Raw genomic sequence first — 24670 nt, 5'->3', positions numbered from 1 at the left:
ATCATAGATAAACTTACTAAGTTGGGCATTAATCCCTATGTCACCCAATGGGTTGCTAAATGGCTTACTGATAGAGCCCACACTGTAAAAGTAGCCGACTCCAAATCCAGCTCCAGACAAGTGACAAGTGGAGTACCTCAGGGTTCAGTCCTGGGGCCTCTCTTGTTTGGCATCTACTTCTCTGAAGTACAGGTCAACACTGAGGGACTCTGGCTAACAAAGTTTGCAGATGACTGCAAACTGGGAGCCATTACTGAATCCCCAAATGATGTGGATACTCTACAAAAGGGCCTTACAGAAACAGATGTTTGGTGCCAGAGCTATGGGCTCAAGCTCAATGCCAAGAAATGTATTGTTATCCCCTTTGGGAAAAAACATGTATCCATGAATTACCATATAGGTGGCAGTACACTAAACACAGAAAGTGTGATAAGAGACTTAGGGACACAGGTGGACAGTGGTCTCACCTTCGATAACCACATCGCCACAACAGTCAGGAAATCCTTCTATGTGGCACACCTCATCACGAAGGGCTTTTCATCCAGAAAAAAGGAGGTAATTGTCCCACTGTACTCATCCCTCATTAGACCTATTATAGAATACAACGCCCCATTTGGTATGTACCTCTCAAGACATCTGCAACTACTGGAAAGGCCTCAGAAATACCTCACTAAAAGAATCACAAGCCTAAAGCAGATGCCCTACGCTGACCGCTTTAAAAAACTCCAGCTATACTCTGTTGCATACCGTCTACTCAGAGGCGATGTCTGCTTAACATACAAGGCCATGTCAAACCCAGAGCTGTTGGACATGCTACACTTAAAGAAATCCCAATCCCTCAGAGCTACACGCTCCAGGGATCTAAACCTTGTCATCACAATAAACAAAACATGCTGGAGGGATAGGTTCCTGACCCAGAGACTCCCCAGACTCTGGAATAGATTGCCCATACATGTCAAGCAGAGTGCCTCTTTGGACCTCTTCAAGAGGAACCTTGACAATTGGATGGGAGAAAGGAAATTCACCCCAGGGATCACGTCAGTCGCCCTGCTAGACAGGGGTCTAGGAAAGTAAATAATGTGGGAAGAAATAGCCAGGGAATTGTTATGGCTAGGCTTGTATAGGCCCTAGGGCTGATAGCCTAGTACCAACCTATGAACTGCTCTAACTCTCAATCTAAACATTCTATTCTCTATCTAAAAAGTCCAGCACTTGCTCCTAAAAGCATTTTACATAAGTAAAGCACTTTTTAACAAAAAAGAAAGCACTACATCCACCTAAAATCCCCTTGAGTACCCATTCCCCTATAGGTCCTTTCTGACTCAGTTACAAGGCAATCCTTTACACTATTCTAGCATGTTGAAGGGTCAGTTGCTGGTGTCCTCTCCAGTTCAGCTGGTGAATCTGGGAATCTTGAGGCAATGTTACAACTGCCTCATGTACACAGACAACCCTCTCCTCCTCCCAACAAATACAAATATATGTGAGAGATGCAACTATATAGCCAAACTGGAGGCTGAGCTCTCTCGACTCAGTGCTGGCAAAGCCAGTCAGGAGGTGAAGGTAACCACACACACCACAAACCCAGTCTCACACAGACCTACCACAACTGCAAAGCAAACACATAAACACACAAAAACATACTCGGAGGCTCTAAATATAAATCTGCCAAAACAGAGGCCTCCAAAGCAGACATCCAAGCAACCACTAACTTAAAACATAACACATGCAACACATAATTCACAAAGTCAGTGTGCCAAACAGTCACAGCCCTTAAGGCCAAACAACATGCCTGATACACTTGTAACAGGTGACTCTATAGTCAGACACACTGACGTCCCGCTCACCAGGCTGAACAAGGAGAGGGTTACTGTAAGCTGCCTGTCGGGCGCTAGAATCTGCCACATAACACAAGCACTCAGGTTACTCCAAAGCAAGTACAAATATGACTCAGTCATTGTCCATGCTGGTGTGAACGACCTGAGACGTACCTCCCTGGACTACATGAAATGAGAAATAGAGGAGCTCTCTGATTATGAAGCCCAGGCCGGTATGACCCTGACCTTGAGCAGCATCTTACCCTCACCAAGAATGATGCCACAGTACAAAGACAAAATGATCAGTTTTAACAATTGGCTTAATTACTGGTGTCATTCTTGGGGGATCCAATGTCTGTCTGCTTGGGGTGACATACTCGACAAGCCACGCTGCTTTGCAAGGGACGGCTTGCACCTGTCACCCCTGGGCTTCCGGATATTGGCAAAGGCTCTTGCCACCCCATAGTGCCTTTTTTAGGCAAGGCTCAAAAGACAAACCCACCTCCCTAGATAACACAAGTGGAAAAAAACTAAGGGTAATACTGCTCAACGCCAGAAGTCTAAACCTCAAGATGCACGCTCTCAAAGTCCTCCTCAGTATGGAGAACATCGATGTCTGTGCAGTGACAGAAACCTGGTTCAAGGCTCCCAAGGGCACCCCGGCACTACCAGGTTATACATCATATCATGCTTTTCGGCCCCAAAACTTGGACCGAACCACAAAAGAAGGGGGAGTATCCATATTCATCAAAGATACCCACACCTCCAGGTTAGTGGCAATGCACGAAGCATCGGAGACCATCCATGTGCAACTAACCATAGGCAAAACTGCTCTACAGTTTGTAGCATGCTACAGACCACCCTCTCAAACTCAGGAACCCCACTCAGCCTTCCTAAAGACACTGGAGAATATGAATGTCTCTCCAAACACCATAATATTGGGAGACTTCAACTACCCAAACACAGACTGGGAGCATTACTCAAGCCCCAACACCCTAGCCCAAAGGTTCCTATAATTCATAAACTCAAATGCTATGGAACAACTAGTCACCACTCCCACAAGAGGGGATAACATATTAGACCTCATCATCACAAACATGGGAACACAATGTTCCACACCGGAAGTATACCCCTCATTGGTGAGATCAGACCATAAATTAATCTCAGTGGAAATCCACATCCTGCCCCCCACCCCCAGCACAGAAGACCACAGTGAAGAATTTCTCAAAAGCTGACTTCACACTTCTTAAGACTAAAGTGGTATCCTTCAAGGTCCCAGGGCCAGTGGAAACCACAGCCCACTCCGCTGAATCCTATATAAACGCATTCTATGGACACCTTCAAGAATGCATGGATCATGCAATCCCAAATAAAACCAAGACCCATTCCCCCAAAGGCAGGCGTCCTGTCTGGTGGACCCCAGCCATTAATAAACTATACAACAGGAGGAGGAAGCTACTACATGATAGAGCAAAATCCCTAAAAGGGAAGGCATCTCTGATCAGTACTAGCAAAAACCTACGATTACTCATAAAATCATCCAAGGCCAACTTTGAGAGAAAAATTGCACAAGACACTAAAGACAATCACAAGGCCTTCTTTAGTTATATTAGAAACCTGGGTGGAAACTCCCAGATATGCTCAGAATTAGTCCAAAATTACAAAAAATACACTGATCCCACATATATTGCCAACATACTGGCAGACAGCTTCAGTGCAAATTTCGCCCCCCCCCCCCAAAAGGACAAATATCTATCCCAGCAGAGTGTTGCCTCCCTGACATCTCTGATGCCCAGGCGAGAGCCGCCCTCTCCAAAGCTAAAAACACAGCATCAATGGGACCAGACGGTGTCCCGGGTTGCGTGATACATGAACTCCAAGAAGAACTAAACCCGCACACAAGGCTGCTGTTTAATCTTAGCCTTACTACAGGATATGTACCCAAAGAATGGCGCACAGCAACAGTGGTCCCACTCCACAAAGGAGGTGCCTCTATGGACCCTGGAAATTACCGCCCCATAAGCTTGACGAACCGGGTCTGCAAAGCTATGGAGAGGATCATTATGGAACTCATAAACAAAGACATTGGGGACCTACAGACATTGGATCCTACCCAATTCGGCTTTGTCAAGGGCAGATTCTGCCTCTTGAACCTGGTGGACTTCTTTGAAACAGTCACTAAGGCCACTGATGAGGGTAAGGCAGTTCACACAGCCTACCTTGACCTTGCAAAAGCCTTTGACACAATACCCCACTCAGGCATCATAGACAAGCTCACCAGCTTAAATGTAAACCCCTATGTCATAAGATGGGTTGCAAACTGGCTCAAGGACAGAACCCACAAGGTCAGAATTGCTGGAGCCATATCAGACTGTAAACCAGTCACAAGTGGCGTCCCACAGGGCTCAGTCCTGGGACCTCTCTTGTTCGGCATTTATTTTTCTGAGGTGCAAGCTAACATAGGAGGATTGTGGCTGACCAAGTTCGCAGATGACTGCAAACTGGGTGCCATAATTGATTCTCCAGCGGACACAAGCATCCTTCAAAAAGGTCTCATAGAAACAGATAACTGTTGCCAGAGCAATGGCCTTAATCTAAACGCCAAAAAATGTATAGTCATACCCTTTGGGAAGAACAAAGTACCCACAAATTACCACATAGGTGGTAATCCATTAAGTACGGAAGAAGTAATCAGGGACCTAGGGACCCAAGTTGACAGTAACCTCTCATTTGACTCTCACATTGCCAAGGTCGTTAGAAAGACCTTCTACATTGCCCACCTTATCATGAAAGGATTCACATCTAGATCAGGAGAGGTCATTGTGCCCCTTTACTCCTCCCTTATCAGGCCCATAATTGAGTACACTGCCCCATTTGGGATGTACCTTACCCGACACCTGCAGCAGTTAGAAAGACCCCAAAAGTACCTCACCAAGAGGATCAAGGGTCTCAAACATATGCCATATGCTGCCCGGCTAAAGAAACTCCAGATCTATTCAGTCACATACCGCCTACTCAGAGGCGATCTATGCCTGACATACAAGGCCCTGTCCAATCCGGAATTAATGGACATGCTCCACCTCAGAAAATCCAAATCCACCAGAGCCACGAGAGCGAGTGATTTGATCCTCAACATAGAAATAACTAGGACGTGCTGGAGGGCCAGATTCATATCCCAGAGGCTCCCCTCACTCTGGAACAGAATCCCAGTCCATGTTAGGCAGAGCCCCTCACTGACTCTCTTCAAGAGAAATCTTGACGAGTGGATGGGAGATCGTAGGTTTACCCCGGGAGTCATCTCTGTGTCACTGCTAGACAGAGGTGCAGTAAAGTAAATCCTAAATGGGCACAGTATCCTCATTCCAAGGGGTGGCGAAAGCCAAACACACTCTCGCTAGGCTTATAAATGCCCTAGGGTAGACAGCCTAGTATGAACCTATGAACAAGAGGGTCAAGGTTGTAAGCCTGGCTCCAGGCACAGAATTTCTTCCATTTATCCGAATAGGCTTTCCTGGTGCTAGGCCTTCTGGCCTCCAGAATGACATCCATAACCGCTTTGGAGAGAGACATTGCTTGCTTGACTAAGGAATTTTCCATGCAGCTAGGTTTAAGGTCTTTAGCTGACTGTGAAGTATTTGATTGTTGTGCTGTGTCAGCAGATGTGGGATTTGAGGCAATATCAAGGGTGGTTCTTGTGCTAAATTCTTTAAGATTGGGTACCAGTGCTGCTGTGGCCAGTCTGGAGCAATCAGGATCATCTTTGGCTCTTCTTGCCTGGCTTTTATGAGAACCTCTGGATGGAGAGGTAGTGGAGGGAAAGTATATACTTGTAGGTTTTTCCAGCTGAATGAGAGGGCATCCACTTTCCATGTTTGTGGATGGTAACTCCTTGTGTAGAATTTCTGTAGCTGGCAGTTCATTGGGGATGCAAACAGATCTATGTCTGGGCTCCACCATTTCTGTGTTATCATTCTGAATATTTGTGGATTCAATTCCCATTTGTGGGGATCCATGATGTTTCTGCTTAAGTCGTCTGTCAGTGTGTTTTTCTCTCCTGGCAGGAATTGTGCTTGCAGATGAACTTGATAGTTTAGAGCTGTGTTCCACAAGGTCATGGCTTGTCTGCAGAGGGGATAGGAAACAGTGCCCCCTTTCTTGTTTATGTACCACATAACTGTGGTGTTGTCTGTTTTTAGTAATAGTTGTCCTGGATGCAGCAGGTCCTTGAAAGCTACAAGGGCATTCTGTACAGCTAACATCTCTTTCTGATTGATGTGAACATGCCTTTGTTCTGCGGGCCACTTGCCCTGAATACATTTTCCTGCCATGTGTGCTCTCCAGGCGTAATCCGATGCATCTGTTGTCAGTGTTTGCCTGGCTGTGGGTTGAGTAAAAGGCTGTCCCTTGTTGAGGTGACAAGCTTGAGCCCACCATCGAAACTCCTGTTGAAGGCAAGGAATTAGTGGTATAACTGTTTCCATGACAGTGTTGAGACCATACACTCTTTAGGTACCATTGCAATTTCCTCATATGCAGTCTGGCATATGGAATTAGTATTATGCAAGATGCCATATAACCCAAGACCTGCAGAATTTTTCCTGCAGGGATTTGGGTTTTTGTTGCCATCAATTGAAAGTATTGAGTCAGTTGTCCTTGCTGGCGTGAGATAAGCCATCTGGGCCATTGTGTTCAAGCTGGCACCCAAAAATATTCTCTCTTGTGAGGGCACTAGTTTTGATTTCTTTTCGTTTACTGTGTACCCCATGCAACTTAACTGTTTTACAAACGCCAGATGCTCTAGAAGAATGTCCTTGCTCTCTGCTTGAATCAGGCAGTCTTCTAGGTACGGATAAATTTGAATTCCTTTCTGTCTGCAAAATGCAATTACTGGTGCCAGGCACTTTGTGAAGACCCTGGGCGCAGTAGATAAGCCAAAGGGCAGTGCAGATAATTGACAGTGCATTGAACCTACTATGACTCTGAGGTATCTTCTGCAGTTTTGTCTGATAGGGACATGCAGGTATGCCTCCTTGAGGTCCAAAGTCACGAGCCAAGCTTTCTTGCCCAGCATGGGAAGAAGCTGCTGAAGTGTCAACATTTTGAATTTCGGAACATCCAGGTAAGTGTTTAGAGAAGAAAGATCCAGAATGGGCCTCCAGGCTTTGTCCTTTCTGGGAACCAGAAAGAGTCTTGAATAAAATCCTTGTCCTTGCTCTTGTGGTGGTACCTCTTGAATAGCTCTCATTTCCATGAGTGCTGTAATTTGTTTTTGAGCCTCTGCCCATTGATTTGGTGGCAGGTTTGGCATTCCTTTTATCCTTGGCAAAGTGTGAAAGTGGAATCTGTATCCTTGAGATACAATATTTAGGACCCATTTGTCTTTTGTGATGATGTGCCAATTGTCTGCAAAAAGTGCTAGTTTTCCCCCCAGGGGAGCTGCCAAGAGGGTTTTGCTTGGTAGTCTGAGGGCTAAGTCATTGTATTTGTCTTTTGGTAGTTTGAGACCTGTCTTCTCCTCCTTTTTGGGTTGTGGCACCCCATTGTCAAGGCTGGTAAGAGCCTTGTGACTGACCTCTGCCCCTTGGGCGTCTGTATCTGCTCCTCTGTGGTCTGGCAAAAGCTGGAAAGGACCAGTTTTTGGTTGGCCAATTTCTGCTGAAACGAGGGGGTTGAACCTGTAAAAAATCCTTGACCGTCTGCATAGATTTTGCCTTATCCTCCATTTTCTTTAAAACTTCTTCTGCTTTTACACCAAATAAAACATCCTGCTGTAAAGGTGCATCCAATAACTTTGCTTTAATACGATCAGGTAAAGTTTGTTCTTTTAACCAAGCATGCCTACGTATGACAGACCCTGTCACTGCTGCTCTACAAGAAGCTTCCAATGAATCAAATCCACATTGCAAAGTATGTTTTCCCACTTGTTCACCTGCATGCAACAAATCTTGCATTTCCTTGTAATCAGGCTGTTCTGTATGTGTGAGCATTTTTTGTTTTAATTGAGACATCAAATATTGTTGATATTTCAGCATGTGAAACTGACAATTTAAGGCCCTCATAGCTAGAGTAGCTGAGGTATATACTTTCTTTCCCCATCTGTCTAGTGCTCTAGAACCCCTTTCAGAGGGCACAGGATTTTTAGCAATAGAGGCCTTAACCCATTTGGGACCCTGGGAAATGGTTTCTGGGTCAGCAACAGGGCTTTTATGCAGGAATTTGTGTGAGTCAGGGACTCTGTAGTATTTGTCTGGTTTGGCTGGTGCAGGAGGTAGTGAATCTGGGTTAAGGCCAGATTATGAATAAACATCATCCACAATGTCTAACACAGGTGGAATAGCAAGTGGTCTGTGCTGGTGTAGTAAAAGGAACTCTCGGAGCCTTTTCTTAGAATCAGAGTAATCCTGGCCTTCCCAGTGGAAATGTTCTCTCATAGTATGTAAGGTTTCCCCAAAAGAGTAGTCTTCTGGGGGAGATGCCGAAGGGATAGACTCCTCAGCATCAGAGTCTTCATAAGGGGATAAGGAATATTCCTGTTCCTCAGAAGAGTCTGAGGAAATTGAAACCTGGTCAGGGGAAACGTAGTCCTCCTCCTGCCTTGGCCTTTTATCAGGAGGGGGATGGGAACCCCTGATTAGGGTAATTAAGTCTTCAGCCATCTTAAGCATCTGTTTCTTAGGCATGGGGCCTTGTACTGGAGACTGCTGTACAGTCTTCTTTGTTTTTAAAGGAGTTTTCAGCTTTGCATAGGATTTAATAGTGAGTGTAGTTGGTCTGAAGACACCTTCTGCAACTGAAGGCGCTTCAACTGCACCGGAATCTCCTTCAGGCATGGAGTCGGAAGGGCCTAATGGTAAAGGTTGTGGAGGCCAAGCAATCTCTGCTTGTGAATCGGATGTCGCCTGGGGTTCTACATCAGCAGTCGTCAGGGGCTGCATAGGCACCTCACTGAAAACCGGAGAACCGGCAACTGGCCTAGCAGAGGCCTCGGAGTCTGGTTTGCGTCTCAGCTGCCTGTCCTTATCTTTGCGTTTTTTATGCATTCCGGTCGTCGGTTGCTCCGACGGCACGGTATAATTAAATTTCCTACCAAAATAATGTCGGGCGAAATTAAACCGACATTTAATAGTTTGTTTATTAAACCTAGCACAAAACCGACAACCTGTGACGTCGTGGTCTGGGCCTAGGCAAGGAATACAATAAGAATGAAAGTCCTTATGAGGCATTTGCTTCCCACAAGAAATGCAATTGTTAACTTTTTCTGACATCGGACTGAGGCAAGAAAAGGTTCCCAATGGGGTACTTAGCTTTATTGAAGACTTCGGTCTGAAATTCGATTTGAAAATCTTAGGAGTCGGCCAACCGGCACTTGCGAACTGCTTCTGCTTCGGGCACCGCGCGGCAAGAAAGACTGAAGAAAATGGCGTTGGATGCATCTTGTATACCCCTGGCGCACTGACGTCAGGGAAGAAGTGACAGCAACCGACGCCGGACCAAGACTTTGGAACTCTGGCCGACTGCGGGACCGCCTGATGGCAGGATAACCCAAGTGTGATGACTGCAGCAGTGTAACACGATGAACATCAGACTTTTTTTAAGGGACTTGGCTAAAGAAATTCAGATGAGCCTAGAACACTGTATTAGACAACTGGTTGACCCGAAAGGTAAAGCTTAAATAAAAGAACATGTGCGACTGGTGTGCCCAGGAAAGTAGATTTGGAATGTCCAACATACTGATTGTCCAAATATTCCTATAGACAGAATTATGCTGAAAATTGTGCACAGAATCCCTGTACCACATTTGGGATTGCTAGCAAGTCATCCTTGTAATATGGTCTTCTTGCAACTGTGGTATGTTAAAGATGAGAAGCACCTGCGGCTCTGAACTCCTGATATGGTGTTTTATGCACTCAAGAAAAGAATTTTCTGACAATAATTATATGATGAAATCAGTCTAACAATGAGTGCCATTTTACGAGATAAGGCGAGAGATCAAGAAAAAGAACGTATACAGCTAGTAATTTTGAAGGGTTTTTTTGCACTGAAACAGTTGGATTTACTGATGCTATGATGACAATGGATAAGATGGCACAATATATTCTTCCACTTTGAAACTGTGAACAATCTGGAAATGTGCGAAAAGGTAATGCAGACCATTTTTCAATACGGAATTATAGGAAAGGAATAACTGGATTACAGTGTTCTATGAAGAGAACAGTAATTTTATCAATGTATTGGGATCATTAATAACGTTTATGATAAACTTATTAAGCTGGCTTCAAAAATTTGTATTTAACAAGTTAATTCACAAGTTGCATAACACACACAACTGGTGAAGATAAACAGAAATTGGTACAGCTGAGGGAACTCATCTCTCCTTTAATATAATGGGGGTGAAAAAAGTTTTGGTATGATTAACTTTTTCTTTTTGTTTGTGGGTCTGACATGGTGGCAAGGGAAGAATAGTTAAACTTTATGTTATATGAGGCTAACGTTTGTTGAATGCATGTCTCAAGTTAGAAGGGATTCCTCTCTAAATATAGCAAATGCATAGTGGATTGCAATATTAGTTACTGCTTTTCATTACTGCATCCAGCTCCAGTTTGGGACTGTGGGTATGTGGCTTAGCATCTGGGGAATGACCCGCATTCTTGGGTGCTCTAGCTGTTCCCTATGGGGGGGTAAGGATCTACCTTCTGATGTGGCAGTCAGGCTCACAAACCTTGCAGGTTACTGGAAATGGATGCCTTAGGAAGTACATTAGTACCCTTTCAGCAAGTATTTAATATGTAATTTATCATTTTTATTTATTTTATTTATTCTGTGTTGACTGGGTTAAGTCCGACAAGGCTAGTGCCCTCTTTTCAGGGAAGACAGGAGGTAGTATTTATACAACCTGAGGAAATCTTGCCAAGGCTTTGGGGAGCTTTCCGTACTCCTTTCGATAGATGCCATGGGTTCTTTTATATATGCCTGAGCTACAACCAACTCAAGCAGATAGGACCTTGGTTTAATGTCTCATCCGAAGGACAACTCACTCAGGAGTACTTCACCCCCCCCCCCCAAATGCTGCATTACAATGTCAGCAATTCAGTCATCTGGAGTGGGGATAATTTAAAGACTGGATTGTCCAACTTGACTGATAGCAGGTGCGGTAACTGTACTGGAGAATGACCAACTGCCATAACTGAACATTTTGCTGACTGAGGGAGGAAGTACCAGCAATAGATGAAAAAACAAGTCGACTGAATGGACTCTGAATGACTAAAAATATTTTGAGGAGAAAAAATACTGTGGCAGTGCTGAGGCAATCCAAGACTACTGATTTAAGTTTATTGCACTGGATTGATGGTGTAATTAAACTCTGGGTGTAGTAGATTCTCTCTCTCTCTCTTGCAAAGTCCTGTATTATGTGCAATTCTGACTCACATGTGGTAGAATTTAGTAAGATGTACAGTTTTCATGCAGAGTGTATTTTTTAGATACTGAAGATTTGCTATATTTCCAACAGTAAGGTGACAGGTCAACTACTGATTACGAGAGACATGTACGCAAAACTGAGATAGGTAGACCTGAACTTTTGTTGTATTATGGTAGTTCAGGTTTACCACAGGGTGAACAACAGGACAGATTAGGACCATACAATAATACATTATCTGAATACAACTGCCATAGAGTAATTATCCACTGGCTGGGAATGGAACACGAGTTAAGTGGAGGATTGTTAATGGGTGATGCTAGCCTTCTAAACTAAATCTACGTTATTTCTACATGGATTACAAGTTTAAATCTTACACAAGTGAAGGAAGTAAGGGGGAAGGACTGTATCAACATAAGACAATTTTGTGTGCATGTTAAGCAATGTAGACAACAAAATAATATGAATGAAGTATATTGTGCACTATAACAAAAGTTATACACTCACCATAATGATCTGTGTTGACTGTGTATTTGTCCTTCCTCAGCTAATGGATCTCGCATCCAGCTTCCTACATTTTTCAGACTTAGGATCCATAGATTAAGTTCCTCCCCTTACCCATAATCCCCTCCCAACCATGTATTACCTCAGAATGAGTTTGCCCCCTCAGTCTTAGGAAGTCCAAAAGAGTGAATAACATGATATTCAGAGGAAAAAAGAGATAGGTATCAGAGTCAAGACAGGAAGGTATAGAGCTAACAAAGGAGAAAGACAAACAGGGAATATATCCCTCTGGCCATGCTAGAGAGACAGAGAAATTTTCCATAAATGGAAGGGAGAATTGAACGAGGGAGAGAGTGAGGATGGACAAAAAACAGACAACATAGAGGCATTGTTACAGTCAGTACATAACTTTTCTATCTGATGTTGTCTTATTCATTCCTCAACTGATGCAACAGAGTCCACAGCTGCTGCACTCCAGGGTGGTCACCATGGGAGGATATTCCAGCGGACAGCAGAGCCAAATGTTGCTCTGTACCTTGAAAAAATATCCAACTTGCAATGAGAAGTAAGAGTATTAGCATTAGACAAAGTGGCAGCTGGAAAAATGTCATGTACTGCTAAGAACGTAGACGTGGTGAAAATAGACCTTGTGGAATGAGCCCTTGGAGGTCTTGGCAAGGTTAACCCTTTTCCTTGTAGACATTAAAAATAAAAATCAGTGACCCATCTACGGTTACTTTGGACAAAGAGTGACTTAATTTTGCCTTTGAGAAGGAAATGAACAAATGGTCAGATTTTCTGAAAACTTTAGTTCTATATGCTAGAATCTGCGCTGTCAATGCACATCCAATAAGTGAAGCATATATCCCCCTTTGTTACAGGATTTTGGAAAGAAGGCAGGCAAATTAATGGACTGATTAATTACATTCTCTGAGGCTGCCTTTAGTAAACAGGGACAGCTGGTTTGAAGTGAAACTCTGTCCTTATGAAAAATTACATACGGTGGCTGACAAGACAGTGCCTGGCATTCAGATACTCAACTTGCTGCTGTAATAGCAACTAAGAAAATTTTTTTCAAGATAAATGCTTTAAATCTACTTTAGCTGTTGGTTCACAAGGTGACTGTGTCAAGGCATGTAGAAGCACAAAAGGTCTCAAGGAGGATTGGGATCCTTAATACATGGTCTGAATAGAAATGTACCTTTAATGAATGCTTTGCACAGCTTGAGAGATGTTAGTAAGGAATGACTTTTTTCCAATATCAAAATTGGAAACAGCAGCTAATTGAACCTTGACTGAAGAATAACTTGCTCCCTCCTGAAAAAAGTGAAGAAAGAAAATCTAGGATAGCTGGAATGGGGGGATAAGAAAGGATCCAAGTGCCTCTCATTAACCCAAAAAGAAAACCTTTTCTGCTTTTCTACATCTTCCTAACAGAATCCATCTGGGAGGAAGTGAGAATTTGTACAACCAGGGAAGAAAGCCTGGACTATCTAGCAATTATTGGAAGTGGAGAAACCATGCAGTGAGCTTAAGGTCTTGGATGTCTGGATGAGGCAGTCTGGATGGGCAAGACGAGATCTGCAGAGGGATCCATTACCCAAAGAGGGTGCATTAATGAGGCCAAACAAAGGGAAACCACACCTGTCAAAGCCAAAATGGAGAGATGAGGATCAGAGAACTGTGCTCTTCCATCGTTATGCTTTCTTGCTTTCTATAGAAACTCTGGAATAAGTGGGGTGGGTGGATAAGCACAGGGGATACTGGGAGGCCAGTCATGGATCACAGCATTTCTCAAGTGGCTACCTTATGGGGAAGTTGGGGCAAAAAACCTACTGTATTTGGAGCTGTGGGGACAGGTGAAAAGAGAGTAGCATGGCTAACCCCAATAATGAAAACCCAGCTTTGCCAAAGACTGAGAGACCACTCATGAGACAACAAAATAGATGTGCTCAGTCTGTCTGCTAATACTCTGGACATCCCCGGAATGTGTGTTGCTATTAAAAAGCGACTGGAAGAAATTGCCCACTGCTGCACTTTTTTTTTTTTGACACAAGGGATAAGAATGGGTTCCCCTCGTTTGCTGATGCACCAGACTGCTAAAATGTTGTCTGTCTGTACAGGGGTTCCGGCATGTAGATCGCGAGACAAATGCCCATGAGCTACATCGCCGAAACTAGAAGGCTGCAGCACCGCTAGACCGTAGAGCGGTGCTGCCGAAAGAGAGATATGTCGTGGTAGCCTACGGCGGTAGGAAAACCTACAAATGCAGACGGCCCCTAAAGCTAATACGCAGGCTGTCAACTGAAAATGTAAACGGCTGGCAAAGTGAAACAGCTCGAGCAGACAAACGGCACATCGGTAGTGCTACACAAGTGCACCGAAAACATAAATAAAAGAAATAAATACCTTTACAGCCCCTGTTGTCCACAAAAGCAGAGCAAACATTCCCCGAGAAGCAGGAAGTAAAATCCATAGTACGAACAGTATAACACAGTACAGCTAACCCTGAGCAATGCGGAATAGAATAACAATTCATGTGTCAGGCTGTAACTTTAAAGGAACAGACACTTTAGTTTCAGACTTAATACCCCACACACAGTACAAGTTAATGCAAGACCAGTATGTGTAATATGAGGAAGCATGTCACAGCAGGAGGGCTTTAGTATAGGACCAACCCAAATTAGAGGCATGCCTGCAACAGACAGTACCTGTCCTGACAGAGCCCCCTAAGTGCAGTGTCAGGTGGGAACATGCCAACCTGGGCAAGCATGGACTACTAACCCAGTAGCAGGAGATATACACAGTAGCATTAACCCATCTCCCACTCCACAGTAGTGTATGTATTGCAGGTGTAACCAAACCCGTCCATTTGTCACTGCAATTGGAGTACACAAGTACGGAGTCCCATGTAGGCAGACAAGGGTGCAACACAGAGATACCTCCCTATGTAACTTCTGCCACTGAAACTGAGACTGGGCCCAACACCCTGATTGACCAGCAGCAACAACTGGGAGTTAAAGGGGGCCGGTGCAGTACACTTAGAACCTGTACTGCAATTAGGCTTTTTAGACACCTACCAGATTACAAGCATATGGCAACTCCAGGGCTGTGTTAACTGCAGATACTGAAACCATAGCGGAGAGGCAGTGAGAGCAGGGTGGAGTGCAAACAGCTGTACAGGGCCACTGTGGCAGGCAGTGCTACTTCACAGGGTACAAGCCAAGGTGGTGTACAGCGAGTAACCTACCATCTGGAAGGGACTTGCTCCAAGGCTGGTTGTACATCCTGTTCCCAGCTAGACTGGCTGTGATGGATACTGAGAGGCTATCAACAAGTGCTGCCACCATGCTGGAATCTATGTATCTGTATAGCCCGGGTCTGCTTGGCAACAGATACAGCACACTGCCCAGCCAACGTGGCAAACCAATGCTGGTGGTTGAAGGGTACCTCTACCATTTGGAGCGTGAAGCACCACCGAAACGGTACTGGGCATGTATCGAGCGGAGAGTAAAGGCGTGCAGAGGATGTGCCATCACTGTTTGCCAGGAAGAGGGGGAAGAACTGCTGAAATCACTGCCACACCAGCACAGCCCAGATGCAACAATGGCCCAAATGGCTACACTGCGAGCAGAACTGCGGCAGAGGGCAGTAACCGGTAATGAACTGCCAAGCTTGGTAATGCAGAGTGTCCTAGGCACAGCGGATGACAACGTACTACAGGAGATGCCTTGTCATGCAATCCTTCGTTGAAGCATAACAAGGGTACAGCAGAGGGCATGGGCATCCATGACTACACCTCCAGCAACACTTGCGGATATTGATGTCAGCCAGTATCCACTCCGTAGTGGCAGCTTCATCCTCCATAGAAGGTCAGATATGGATGGGACAGATTCCTTGGTACTACTTACTACAACACAAAATTTGACCGAGCTGTGCAGGTCTGACATCATTCTTGGAGATGGCACCTTCCCCACATGGGCTGATATATGTCGCCAGCTGTATACATTGCATGGATGTATTTGCACCCCCACCTCAACAAGGACTGTACCCCTGGTGTACTGTCTCATGACATGGAAGTCGGAGTCTGCATACACCACTTTGTGGGAGGTACTGAAGGGTATGGCCGCTGAACAGGGATGCACCTTGTCTCCACAGTATATTATGACCGATTTTGAGAAGGCAGCAATCCGTGCCAGCCGTAACCTAGGAGTACTCTGAAGGGATGCCTATTCCATTTTGCACAGATCATCTGGCGCCAGATCCAGCATCACCACCTTGTGGCCCTCTATGGCACGGACACTGCTTTCTCAATTGCCATCCGCAAGCTAATTGCGTTGGTATTCCTAGCATTGGATGATGTTGTCCCTGCATTTCTGGACATTGTAGCTTTCTTACCGGACTGTGCTCAGCCTATTGGTGTTTTTCTAGACCATCATTATGTACGAGGCTGACCACGCAAGTATGCATCCCGCTGCTCAGCACAGACACGAATGCCATCGTCCTACCCTTTGCGGTTTTGGAAAGTGTGTGATGTCTCAGAAATGGACTTCCCGTGGACTAACAACCAGGTGGAGGCATGGCATCGTCGGCTGAAGGTATTACTGGGATGCCCTACTGTACAGCTATCCGACCTTCTGTCTGTTCTACAGCAGGAGCAGAACCTGACAGATACCCGATGGGAATCTCTTTTGAGGGGGATGCCTGTGACACCGCGTAGGACGGCTATTGTTGTAAGAGAACGTTGCCTAAAACGCATCTTACAACATAAGTGTGACTACAGTGATGTGCAGGATTTCCTCCGTGCTGTGGCACATTTCTACAAGTTGTGATAATATTTGGGTTTAGTACGCACCAAGCACTACATAAATCACATTGCATATTGCATTAATAAAGGCTTTGCCCACAGCACACAGGTTTCATGTTACCACTTTCATGCCCACATAGCATGCTATGCCAGCCACGTTCCACTGACAGTTGCACATGGTGGCTTCTAAGGGGGTGCACAGTGTATCACTGTGGGGGGTTGTATCTGCCACCTGTGGTTAGGGTGCAGGGGATTCCTCAATTCTCACAGGGAATTGTCCACAGGCATTTGTCACTGCAGCTAAATTGTCAACCTGCCATGTGTCCACATCTGGCTGTCTCACAGGTGGATGTTGCACCGCGTAGGTGCCTGAACCAGTCTATACAGCAATTGTCACCAGAGGAAGAACATCCTGGAAGTCCTGTAATGCTAGGAGGACTGCTCTCATCTCTAGAACACTGATGGGAGTATTGGCCCCTAAGGGGGACCATGTGCCTTGAACATATGTCCCACATACTGCCCCACCCCAGCTGGGAAGCATCCACGGTCACAGTAGCCTTGGGGAAAAGTGGAACTAAGGAGCTTTTCTGGGGACCTTCAGAGACATGGATCCACCAGGAAAATAGCTCTTTTCAAATCTTGGTGATTTGAATGGGAAAATTCACGGATTGTCATCTTATCAACTACTGGACTGACAATGTCCACTCTGGCACTCTCACATAAAATCTTGCCAGTGGTACAAGTGTTACAGAGGCAGCCACAGAATCGAGCAGGTGTAAAACCAACCTTACTGGGAGTGATTAAAGAGACAAGAGTTGTGCAGCCTGACATTGCAAGTTGGACAGTCTGGACTGAGGTAGTCTTGTTATCTGAGGAAACTTTATCTAGGTGATCACCTATGAACTCCAGGACTTGAGTGGAGAAAGATGCAATCTGCTGCAACTGACTGTAATGCCCAGATCAAAGGATAGATGGAACAAGTAGTACCTTGCACAAGTCAAATATGTCTGGTGGGAGCAATGAGGAGCCAATCATCAAGGTAAGGAAACACCCAAAATCCTGGCAAACTCAAGTGAGCTGTAACCACTGCTATACACTTTGTGAACAGATGTGGGGCTGTAGTGAGACCAAACAGTAGGGCCCTGAACTGGAAGTGGCTGGTCTCCAGCCAGAAGCAAAGATACCTCCAGGATCGCTTGTCTTTTTGATGTGCTAGTATGCATCTTGGAAATCTACTGAGCACATCCAATCACCCTTCCTCAGTAGTGGAAGTATGGACTGAACCATGACCATCCAATACCTTTGAGTGATTTAGATGGCTTATGTCTTAAATTGGCTTGAAGTCCCAGCTTTTCTTTAGCATCAAAAAGAATCTTGAATAAGTTCCAAGCATTTGCTGGTCTGGTGAGACCTTTTGGATGACTCTTTGCAAACAGTTTCTCAACTTGTAAGGCTGCAGCTTTCCACTGGCAGAGTGGTACATTGGGAACTTTCTTGGTCTTACTGGGGAGGATGGGAAAAGGGAATATAATGGCCACTGGTAATTATATTCTGCACCCACACATCTTTGGTGATGGATATCCAGGCTTCTGAGTGCAGCAGTTGCCAATCCTTCATGATAAGGCTTCTCAGCAAATGAAATGGTTTTGCAACCTCCTCTGCAAATGGGTGATGTCTACTACTGGAATTCACCCCCTTCTGTTGCGGGAAGAACTATCTCTGTAATAGTCCTGGGAAAACCCCTGCGACTTTCAGAGCCTCATCCTCCTACTCCTTTTCTATTTTCTAAAAAAGGTCCTCTGAAGGGTAGAAAGCCATATTAATTTGGCAGACAGAATTTTCCCTTCCTGTTTACTCCTGGAAAGTCTCTCTAACTTTGGGCCCAAACAGAGTCAATCCATCAAAAGGAGTATATATAAACATCTTGAAAGGCTCCCTGAAATTGCATAACTGCATCCAGGTATGCATCCAAACCATAATGCCTTGACCTGCAGCTCTAGAAACACCCTCTGTAGCACTGGAAATCAAATGCATGGAAATGTTTGAAAGGGACCAAAGGGTAGCCAGTTGGGAAGATAGTTTTCTTGGGGAATGTAGTCTTGAAGATATTGGCTTTGGGGAGAATCTTGATTGTCTTTGAGAAGTAGACTTATCAGAGCAGTGAGCTGAATTTGAGGATGTAATTGGATCCAAGGTCTTCTGAAATTTAGTTGGTGGAATTGAAGACAGAGCAGAATAAGGACAGCAGTCAAGGGAGCAATTCTTGGCTCTTCAGGTTTATCCACGGGCTGCTTGGCAGATGGGGAAGCTCCAGACACAGAAGCAAACCTTTTAACAGTAACTTATTCCTTCATTCAACCAAAGCTCTATGGCTGAACCCTGAGCAAATATCACAATCCTCTTCAAGGTGGGCAGTCTATAGACAGCATACAATATATATAATATATGAATGAGCATCAGTGTTCATAGGTTCATACTAGGCCATCTGCCCTAGGGCATTTATAAGCCTAGCCAGAGTGTGTTTGGCTTTCGCCACCCATTTTAAATTAACTTTGCTATGCCCTTTTTTGAGGTTAGTATACTGTGCCTCTGTCTAACAGTGACACAGAAGTGATACCCGGGGTAAACCTACGATCTCCCATCCACTCAAGATTCCTCTTGAAGAGAGTCAATGAGGGACACTCTGCCTAACCTGGACTGGGATTTTATTCCAGAGTGAAGGGAGCCTCTGGGTTATGAATCTGTCCCTCCAGCATGTCTTATTTACTTCAGTGCTGAGGTTCAAGTTTCTCGAGCGCGTAGCTCGATGGGATTTGGATTTTCTGAGGTGCAGCATGTCCATTAATTCCGGGTTGGACATGGCTTTATACGTCAGGCACAGATCGCCTCTGAGCAGGCGGTATGCCACTGAGTAAAGCTGGAGTTTCTTTAACCGGGCAGCATATGGCATCTGTTTGAGCCCTGTGATCCTCTTGGTGAGGTACTTTTGGGGTCTTTCCAGTTGCTGCAGGTGTCTGGTAAGGTACATCCCAAAAGGGGCATTGTACTCAATAATGGGCCTGATGAGGGATGAGTTAAGAGGCACGATGACCTCCCCTGATCTAGATCTGAATCCCTTCATGATTAGGTGGGCTATATAAAATGTTTTTCTAACCACTTTGGCCACATGGTTGTCAAATGAGAAATTGTTATCAACTTGGGTCCCCAAGTTCCTAATTACTTCTTCTGTACTTAATGGATTACCACCTATGTGGTAATTTGTGGGCACTTTGTTTTTGCCAAAGGGGATGACTATACACTTTTTGGTGTTTAGCTTGAGGCCATGGCTCTGGCACCAGTTGTCTGTTTCTACGAGGCCCTTTTGGAGGATGCTCGAGTCGGCTGGAGAGTCGATTATGGTGCCCAGTTTGCAGTCATCTGCGAACTTAGTCAGCCACAGTCCTTCCGTGTTGGCCTGTACCTCCGAGAAATATATACCGAACAAGAGAGGTCCCAGGACTGAGCCTTGGGGGACGCCACTTGTAACTGGTTTGGAGCCTGACATGGCTCCAGCAATTCTAATCATGTGGGTTCTGTCCTTGAGCCAGTTTGCCACCCATCTAGTGACATAGGGGCTTATATTTAAGCTGGTGAGCTTATCTATAATGCCAGAGTGGGGTATTGTATCGAAGGCTTTTGCAAGGTCCAGGTAGGCTGTGTGGACCACCTTCCCCTCGTCAATAGCCTTGGTGACTGTTTCAAAGAAATCAACCAGGTTTAAGAGGCAGGAACTGCCCTTAACAAAGCCGAACTGGGTATGATCCAGTGTCTGTAGGTCTCCAATATCTTTATTTATGAGGTCCATGATGATCCTTTCCATAGCTTTGCAGACCAAGCTAGTCAAGCTTATAGGGCGATAGTTTCCAGGATCCGTTGAGGCACAACCTTTGTGGAGAGGGACCACTGTTGCTGTACGCCACTCTTTGGGTACATATCCTGTAGTAAGGCTGAGACTGAACAGTAGTTTTATGTTTGGGTTTAGCTCTTCTTGGAGTTCATGTAGAACGCAGCCCGGGACACCGTGTGGTCCCACTGATGCTGTGTTTTTTGCTTTGGAGAGGGCAGCTCTTACCTGAGCATCTGAGATGTCAGGGGGGCAGCACTCTGCTGGGATAAATATTTGCCCTTTTGGTGGGGGGAGTTTGCGCTGAACCTATCAGCTAGGCTGTTGGCAATGTCGGTGGGTTCGGTGTATTTTTTGTCATTTTGGACTAATTCTGAGCATATCTGGGAATTCCCACCCAGGTTCCTAACATAACTAAAGAAAGCCTTGTGATTATCCTTAGTGTCCTATGCAATTTTTCTCTCGAAGCTGGCCTTAGACGATTTTATGAGTGCCCGTAGTTTTTTGCTAATACTGATCAGAGATGCCTTCCCTTTTTGGGATTTTGCTCTATCATGTAGTAGCTTCCTCCTTCTATTGTATAGTTTGTTTATGGCTGGGGTCCACCAGACAGGACGTCTGCCTTTGGAGGATTGGGTCTTGGTTTTATTTGGGATTGCATGATCCATGCATTCCTGAAGGTGTTCATAGAATGCGTTTATAAAGGATTCTGCGGCCTGGGCCATATTTTTCACAGGCCCGGGGGCTTTGAAGGATTCCACCTCGGTTTTGAGGAGTGTGAAATTTGCTTTAGAGAAGTTTTTCACTGTGGTTTTCAGGGCAGGGGGTGGAGTCGGGTTGTGAATATCCAGTGAGATTAGTTTATGGTCTGATCTTACCAGTGAGGGATACACTTCTGGTCTGGAGCATAGAGTCCCCATGCTGGTGATGATCAGGTCCAGTATGTTTTCCCCTCTTGCGGGAGTGGTAACAAGTTGTTCCATAGCATTTGAGTTTATAAATTCTAGGACTCTTTGGGCTAGGGTGTTGGAGTTAGAGTAATGCTCCCAGTCTATGTTTGGGTAGTTGAAGTCGCCCAATATAATGGTGTTTGGAGAGACCTTCATATTTTCCAGTGTTCTCAGGAAGGCCGAGTGGGGTTCCTGGGTTTGGGAGGGTGGTCTGTAGCAGGCTATAAACTGGAAGGCAGTTTTACTCACTGTTAGTTGCACATGGATAGTCTCTGATGCTTCGTGCTGTGCCACCAACCTGGAGGTGTGGGCATCTTTGACGAATATTGATACTCCCCCTCCTTTTGTAGTACGGTATAAGTTTTGGGGCCAAAAAGCATGGTATGAGGTATAACCGGGTAGTGCTGGGGTGCTCTCGGGAGCCTTGAACCAGGTTTCTGTTACTGCACAGATATCGATGTTCTCCATGCTAAGGAGAGTTTTGAATGCGTGCATCTTGAGGTTTAGACTTCTGGCATTGAGTAGCATTACTCTTAGTTTCTTATCCCTTGTGATACCTATGGAGGTGGGTTTGTCTTTTGAGCCTTGCCTAAAAAAGGCACTATGGGGGTAGCAAGAGCCTTTGCCAATATCCGAAAGCCCAGGGGTGACAGGTGCAAGCCGTTCCTAGCGAAGCATCGTGGCTTGTCGAACATGTGATCCCAGGCTGACAGGCATTGGATCCCCTTTGAATGACACCAATACTTAAGCCAACTGTTGAAATTGATCATCTTGTCTTCATATTGTGGCATCATTCTTGGTGAGGGTAAGATGCTACTCAAGGTCAGAGTCATACCGTTCTGGGCTACATGCTCAGAGAGCTCCTCTATGTCTCTTTTCATGTAGTCCAGGGAGGTATGTCTCAGGTCATTCACACCAGCATGGACAATGACTGAGTCATACTTGTACTTGCCTTGGAGTGACCTGAGTGCTTGTGTTATGTGGCGGATCCTAGCGCCCGACAGGCAGCTCACCGTGACCTTCTCCTTGTTCAGCCTGGTGAGCTGGACGTCAGTGTGCCTGATGATAGTCACCTATTACAAGTGTATCAGGTGTGTTGTTTAGCCTTACGGGCTGTGACTGTTCGGCACACTGGCTTTGTGAGCTATGTGTTGCACAAGTTTTGTTTTGGGGTAGCGGTTGCTTGGGTGTCTGCTTTGGAGGTCTCTGCTGCTTAGGCTGATTTTTATTTAAAGCCTCCGAGTATGTTTTTGTGTGTTTGGTTTGCTGTCGTGGTAGGTCTATGTGAGATTGGAATTGTAGTGGTTTCCTTCTCCTCCTGACTGGTTTCGCCAGTACTGAGTTGAGAGAGCTTAGCCTCCAGTATGGCTATATGGTTGCATCTCTCACATGTGTTGGAATTTGTTGGGAGGAGGAGAGGGTTGTCTGTGTACATGAGGCAGTTGTAACATTGCCTCAAGATTCTGAGATTCACCAGCTGGACCAGAGAAGAGATTGACAACTGACCTTTGGACATGCTAGAATAGTATTGGGAATTCCTTTATAATTGAAAAAAAGGGGCCAAAGGGGAACGAGGTACTCAAGGGGAGTTTGTGAGGGTGCTTTTAATATTTTAGTGCTGACTTATATAATTGCTTTAGTGAGCAAGTGCCAGGTAACTTAAATGCAATGTGTTTCAGGTAACTTAAATGCAAAAACGACAAACAGTAACTTTCTTTCATGTGAAACAAGGAAATAAGTACAGTAAGCAATGCAGATATCACTAGGGATCCACAGAAGTGCTGAAAAGCCGCGTTTTAGGTAGAATTAGCGTATCAGGGAAATAACAAGCAAACAAACAAGCAGCATACAAATAAAGCTAGATTCAGCAGGCCTGGATCTAGTCTATGCTACAGCAAACAAGGTGTACCAGTTTCAGTAAGAAACAGTTCAAATATGCAGGCACTATAAGCCTTTAACCAGAAATTCCCAGCTCAGAAGGGCAGAGTCCAGCCTCTCCTCCCACAAGAGTGCAGACCACGAACCTTCTTAATGTAAAATAACTGGCCTGAAGCCCAAGTGCTTAAACCAGAACTAATGCACTTTTAGAATAACAGACACTGAGCCCTCGCAGGAAATACACATTTTGAATCCAGTAGACTTGTCTGACGTGACTAGAGTAAGAACACAACAGAAAGCAACAACACCGAGAAACAACCAGAGAAAGTCAGATACAAGCAATGGTAACAAGAATATACAGAATAAAGGATAAAGGGGAAGAAATACCAACAATGGTACAAATAATGCTAGACTTCTAATTTAGAAAAAGAAGAAGAAACGAGACATAAATGTAAAATCAATAGTATTAGAATTTTTTTAGGCTAGCAGGGAAGGAAAATGGCAATTAGAGAATGCAACAACTCAAAGTAAAACTGGAAAAGAAGCTATAGAAGCAAAGCAAGAATTCACTTATCTGCAAATGCTTGAGCTACTTCAACCACGTCTGAACACAGAGTAGCAAATGAGATCTAAAGTAATAAAGGATTTAGAAGGGATTATGGGTAAGGGAATTAGCTTGAGCTATGCATCCTAATTCTGAAAAGTGTCACAGACCCACAGTCTCCAGAATAAATGAAGACATCAGATCATCAGTTTCAATAAGCGTTTTCCAGTCTTACACAGCAAGTTTATAACTTTGTTTTCTACTCTGACTTAGGATTGGGTTATCTCATTACGTTGTACCATGACTGCTCGCTTGAAAGACACTGAAATAAAATAGGCAAGTCAACAATTCCACCTGTCAATACACCTCAAAATCTAGGTTAACAGCACAACAAATAAGAATCCCTCCACAGCAACAGCACATGCTCTCTCTTATGCTGGTCTAATTACTCAACAGCATGTGCTGATTTTAGGCCCCCCCCAACATGACCTAAACGACAACACCATCCACATCAGGGCTAGCCATTCAGCACTGTAAAGACTGGCTCTAAATGATATGATCACATTGATTAAGGATGAAGTGACACCACAACTCCATTTCAAAATTGGGAAAAATTAGGTTGATGAAAACAATGGCCATCCTCCAAATACAATTAATTCTCCTCCCACAGGGTTTTCCCCTTCTCCCTGTAACACCACCTAGTTGATGTTTAGTAAACACAAAACAATCTGAACCTTTCGGGTTACTTCATTCTACTTTTCTTGCCAAAGGTCATTAAAATCCCTTCTTTTCTTATTCAGATTTAATGTTACTTTGGAATGGAATCTGTCTAAAGCCTGAAAAACGGGAAACTACAACCTTACTGCATTTTT

General features: G+C 44.8%; 1 protein-coding gene across 1 annotated transcript in view; it reads right to left on the bottom strand.

The window, feature by feature from the left end:
* RPS6KB1 (ribosomal protein S6 kinase B1) overlaps nt 1–24670 on the bottom strand; it is a 1830003-nt gene that overhangs the window by 1489310 nt on the left and 316023 nt on the right. The window lies entirely within an intron of this gene.

Source organism: Protopterus annectens, chromosome 13.part0 (genome assembly GCF_019279795.1).
Source record: "Protopterus annectens isolate FY-2018-M chromosome 13.part0, PAN1.0, whole genome shotgun sequence".
In the NCBI taxonomy this organism is placed as follows: domain Eukaryota; kingdom Metazoa; phylum Chordata; order Ceratodontiformes; family Protopteridae; genus Protopterus; species Protopterus annectens.
This window is presented reverse-complemented; position numbering and strand designations above follow the sequence as displayed.